Below are 6,149 nucleotides of genomic sequence, written 5' to 3'. Positions count from 1 at the left end.
GTCACTGAAGAATTATGGGTTTTCTTTCCAGTCTTATCACAGATGTCCCTTTGGGTTAGTGACTAGCCCTCCCCCTACCTGCTTCCTTATCTGACAAAACAATACAGTAATGTACCACATATAAAAGGATGGATGGATAAACCAACCCAAATATTTGCAGCAGGTACTGGTGACAATATTTAAATTACTCAGGTTACAGATTTTTTTTGTATTCTTTAGGATCATGGTATTCAGCAAACATCTGGTCATACAATGAGGTTTTCCTCTTCTCGTTGCCTGCCTTCCTGCAAGGGAGAAGAGCCACGTGCATGAGTATTCCCCTCCCTAAGAGCCATAAGGGAATGTAAAGGCATTCTCTGAATTCATTACCCTGCCCCACAATATGATTCCGTCTTTGCACGGGCAAGAAAATGGATGTTAATTTATTCCTTATTGCTAATTTGAAAAGAAGCACAAACACAACAGTTCCATTGCAGAGACTTCTACCAAGGGTGTAGTTTAAGTCCAATTATGTGCTATTAGTACATTTGCTCTTTGTTCCTGTGGCATATTAATTACACGTCTGGTATTCTGATAATTAACACAATTATACTCTTTATCTTTCCCTTTCATTAGACAGTATTCTTGCATTTTATTCAGATAAGTGATTTTCTGTAGGTAAAAGGAGCCAAATTATTACATATTAATAAAATCAAGCAATGGGTGTGGTTTTTTTGAGTGTATAGAGAGAAGTTCCAGCAGCGTTCTTCAGCAAAAAGAAAAGCAGATGCCCTCCTGTTGGGCTGCAGTCTATCTCAGAGACTTCTAAAAGGAAACCAAATTACAAGCCTCCAGTTGTGCATCCAGCATTATAATCACTGGCTGAAGCAGCGGGGCCATAAGGACTACACTAGCCCTGCCACACATTGCTCTTCCAGCAATGCCATCGCTGCTGTTCAAAGGCTCACTGTTACCAAGATCTTTAGTCTCCCATTGACATCCATGAAACTTAATGACATTTAGCAAAAAAACTTATAAAGGGTCAACCAAGACCATTTACAACTGCACAGATCATCCACAAATGAACACTGACCAGATATTCCGAAGAAATACTAAGGAACAAAATAAAACAAGCACTCTTACTGCTGTGAGACGGTAAGGCGGGTAGATCTGACTAAATGAAGCAGGTATAGATGTGCTCCACGGACACCTCAAAGATCTGGGTTTTTTTCCTCCAGGACAAATTATTGTTGTCTGAAAAGAAGTTACTGTTTCTCTGTAGTTTTCTCCAAAAGTGTATCTCAGCCTTCACTAGGTTTCATGTGCTGCTACGGCTAAAAAAGCCCCACCGTGGAAAGGAAGATATCCACCAGTTTCCTTCCCTATGTGTTTTGGGAAAGGAGGAAAAGAAGCAGCAAAAATACTACGTCTTCATGCACCAAGGCAGAAGCTCAGGAGAAGGTTGTTCAGCGCTCTGTCCCCAGAATCCCTCGTGCCTGGACCTCCAGCCAGCCTGGCTGCGACACGGGTGTGCACGCACCAACGGATGTCACCCAGCGCCACCAATGTCACCCGCTCCACCTGGAGACAGCGGCGAACATCCATTACCTACCGCTATCTGGTGTGAGTTTTACCAGCAAGGAAACGTGAGGCTTGTTTATGATGGCAAATTGCCTTTAACTGTGCCTGCCTCCTTTAGAGGGGATTCTCCCCCCTCGTACTGCACTGCCTTCAAGCCTGTTGGGGAAGAAGAGAAATAAAACCTCAGCAGGCAAATACTAGGGTTGAAAAACCTTGCGCTGCCTTTCCTGAAAACACCATCTGGAATATTTTTTTTGAGTGGCTGACTAGTAGAGCAAAATTATCTAAGGGCTCTCTAAAGCCAGTTTTTATTATTGCCTCTACTGTCCAAAAACCGCAACAGCCCCCCAGAAGCGATCTTGGAACCCAACGGTACCAACCCATTCGGAGAGCACAGAGCTCTCGTCCTCGGTACTGGCAGAGGGATGTTTTGAGACAGGACAGGGCTGCTACGTTCTCTGCCTGATGACACCACTGACAAGTCCCTTAATCTCGCTCTGTTTCCCTTATCCTCTCAATTTAATGTAACTTGCCTATTCCACAAGGAGATATAAGAATTCATTAACTGTTTGTAAAGTGCTTTAAGATCCTAGGGTGGCAGCCTCTCTAGAAATTCAGAGTATTATTATTTTCATTACAAGTGTGGCATTTATAATTTCCCTGCTATTAAATGACCATATGCATCATAAACAGTCAGTCCCAGTTTCCAAAGAAATCTTGAGAAGCACAAAGTCTGATACTATTTTAAATACACTATGCAGTAAGAAATATTCAGAACCAAGAATATTACAGAAGAGCACAAACATGTTACCATGATCCCCACCTGACTGTTCACTGGCTTTCAGTCAAGGTCCAGATTTATCCGTATTTTCTTGAGAATGCATTTTGAATGAAGACTGTAAACTCTTAACCCTACAGCCTAGAAGAAAGGTTATCACAATTAACTTCTTTTCTGGTATCCATGACCTCATTATTAAACTGTACTAAAAAAATTCCAAAGTCACAGAGTGCAAAGCTGCTTTTGTCTTTCTTGCCTAAACACAGATACTTTTTCCCTGAAAATGTGCAACACTTCTTAGAGCAATTACTCATCTGCATCAAATGTTTAGTCTTCAGACTTGTGCTTGAAGTAGCTTTAGAACTTATGTAGAGCATGGAGAACTGGGAGCAGCGCAATGCCAGAAAAAGATTATTCAATATTTGATTCTTTCTTCAGTACTGCTCCTTTCCAGTCCTTGTAAGCAGTGCTATTAGCAGACCAAACCTAATAATAACCAAGACAAGCAGGCACACCACCGCTACAGGGCAACCAGCGCTGGGCTTCCCATTGCCATGGGAATGTTGGCATTCTCATGAAATTTGGAAGCAGGTCAGCACAGAAACCAGTTTACGAAAGACACTGGAAAGGAGCTTCTTCGGGGTAATTGCGGGCTGTTCCTAGGCAAATGAAATAAAACTATTCTGCAGCAACTGAGACACTCAAAAACTAGATGGCTCAAAAGACCAAAGGTCAGAACTCATTTTCTTTCTTTGCCCCACACTGCCCAGATTTTCTCAAGAGCTCAGCCCTTTAAAAAGAGGGTATTTTTAAACAAATTCCCACATATGTATTTTAATAATGGTCTCAAAAAAAACCCACAAAAAAAAAAAGGTCACTATGTTCATTAACTGTCTATACAGAAAGAATTTAGAGTAAAGGCTTCTTATTGCCCATGCAATTCTACTCACCAGATTTATACCAAGATCCCGCTGTGCAATGCATGTCATGCAATAGGCCTGTAAAAGACCCTGTTACACCTCCCTGAGTTTGGCTGGCTGGGTCAGAGGTGCAGGCAGAGGGGCTGATTTAATGCCCTACGAACTCCGGTTCAAATTCCCAGCCCACCGGGAACAGTTCTGAATTCCCACAGCTTAACTCTATTGTTTGTCCTTCTGTAACTAACAAATAGCCAGCTCCTACGGTTAATTCACAGGTCGCCCAGCCTGCGTGTGCTGTAACTGCTGCACGCCCACTAGTTGTGCCTGGATTTAAAAAGTCATCCACAATTTTCTTCGCAAGCGTGCATAGGGCTCCCTCGTCAAGCCCCCTACTTCCTCCCCTGACGTGCGCGGGGTGCTGAACAGATGCTGTTTGCAAAGAGCCCAGCTAAAGTAGTTGGTATCAGTGACTTGATTTCCAGGATCTGGACCATGGATTGTAAGTCTCCCAGATCTCCCTGGATCCTGAAGGTGTAGTCTGAATTTTCATCATGCAGTACTGGGTTTCATATCATTACATGCAAGTGCCTCCTACTCTTGAGAAAACAGGGAACTGCACTGTGCTGTAAACTGGCCCGACCCTGCTGTCTCTGAAGCTGATGGGAACACTATTATTTAGGTGTGAGAAAATGGAATCAATTTTACTAAACAGTTCTTCTGAGACAGAGTTCTAGTTGCCGTATTTTCCACATCGCATCGGTTTTTTAGAGACAACATAAATAAGCTAAAAACATGACATTGTTTGTCTTGCAATTGGCTTCAAGCGAACTGTTGTTCTTCCTCTACTTGTAGTATCTGGCAGAACTCCTCTCCCCTCCTGGCTCACTCAAATTCGTCACACCTGGCAGTAACAGTCGGCAGCTTTGCTGGACGTTCTCCACATAGTCCCAAAGCGCGTCACACACCGAAAGCTCCGCAAGGCACGGTCAGCACCGCTGCTGCCCAGCTGCTACAGCAAACGATCCGGCTCTGAATTGATGCAGACGTCCCAATTTCTGAGGCCGTGTTTTAGCTACACAAACTACCTCTAGTGCTTTAAAAAGTCCCTTTCAGAGTTGCCTGGTCCAGGAGGAAAGCCCCCTTTCGTGTTTTTTGTGTGGTTTGTTGTTTTTTTCTCCTTCTATAGAATTGCCGTGCTCATAGCTTCTTCCTAGCAGTGCCTCAGCTATTTAAGTTACAGTCTCATCAGACAACGAGTGCAGCTAAATCCTTTGTCATTTCACATATTTATTTCTGTTCTGAGAGATACCAGTTGTGACCCTTCCTTGCAGTAAGCCACTGCCCTCCTGGCCTTCACTCTAATTGCAGATTTGCTAATCGTGTTTTGATCACCCACCCATCTAATCGCTGTCTGCTGCAAGCCACGGAGACGGCCCTATTTTCAGTGAAGAAGAGCACAGCACGCAAATGCGACGCTTGTGTTCTGGTCCGTATGGAAGGGATCAGAGGATTAAGAGGAACAGTCAGCCCTGATTAATGCTGCCGAGTGAGGGGGAGCTCCTTGCCTGCAGCTGGGGCCGGTTGCCTCCCCGTGGGGAGCTCCAAGGCAGACAGTCTCCCTACAAGGACATGTCAGTCTCTGTTTTTGAAGCTAGATGCTGCTTTCCATTGCTGCTCTGCAATAAAAAGGAGGTTAAATGCTGACCACAGACTGTCCCGGGTTGGGAAGGTGGTGTTCAAGAAGTGGAATACTGTTCTGGGAATGTTCTGAAGGTGAACAGAGGTTTGTTTCTATCACTAATGTCTCAGCCACAGACCTACCACCAGTAGGAAACCAGCAGAATTCCATACAGTGGGTTGTACAGGCTGAACAGGTGTTATGAACGTATTAACCTTAAAAGTGAGCCAGCAAAGAGCTGTATTAACAAAGCAGGAGACAGACACTTGGAGCCAAGGTTTGTGTACCCGGCAGAACCAATATCACTGCGGTCTGTACTCAGCACGAAGGTAAGGATGTCCTAACCAACCTGAAGCATCCAAGTCAATCTGAGTGATTCAGATTAATTACCCCATCCCAAGGCACGCTGCTTTGATGTATCCACTAGATTGTTAACCCACATTTTCCTTTACTCAGTGAAGGAAGGTAAGACATTTCTAGTGAGTTCTTACGCAAAGGCTGCGTGCCCACTTCTTCTGTTGGGATCAACTTGTGCTGGACCCCACATGATCTCAAGGACCACCCTACTACCTAGACAAACATTCAGCTGCTGTGAATTCCCATTCCACCTGTACCTTTTAACATTTCAGGTTTTCTTTTGTTTTCGGTCTGGACAGCGAGCCTCTGATGTAAGGCTTCTGAACTTTTCTCCTTCTAGTCTACCTGCTGTTCTTTTACGTCTGTCAAAAGTGGACCAGCTGCACAAGCGGAATGACACATCTGCAAAGGCAGTGGGGAGGGGGCTGTAAATCCCACGTTGTGCTAAATGGCTGAAGTACAGCACTTTGCCCTGCATTCTAACAGCACACGTTTCTCCATGTTTACTGCTGCTTCAATGACACATTGCCCACGGAGTGTAAGTAAAAAGCTTATGAGATGAGACAGGCATATCATCCTGTCTGAAGCCCAGCTTACAGGCAGCTTCGTGCAGTGCGAGGAGCAGCCTCTGGGAACAACTGGTGTCTGTGTAACATTACGATAAAACACAACTCACTACAGGTCAAGTATTTATTGACCTGATCAAAAAATTAGTCTGAGTGCCCAGTTTTCGCTGATTTGAACAGGAGGTATATGACGACAGCTAAAACTCCAGAGGCTCTGCAATGACCAAGTCCTCCAAGTGAGCAAGATGCACAGGAGCCCGTCTTTCTGCAGCAGAGTAAACAGGATAAAT

Source organism: Falco punctatus (assembly GCF_963210335.1).
Source record: "Falco punctatus genome assembly, chromosome: 3".
NCBI classification, from domain to species: Eukaryota; Metazoa; Chordata; class Aves; order Falconiformes; family Falconidae; genus Falco; species Falco punctatus.
Note: the sequence above shows the minus strand (reverse complement) of the source record.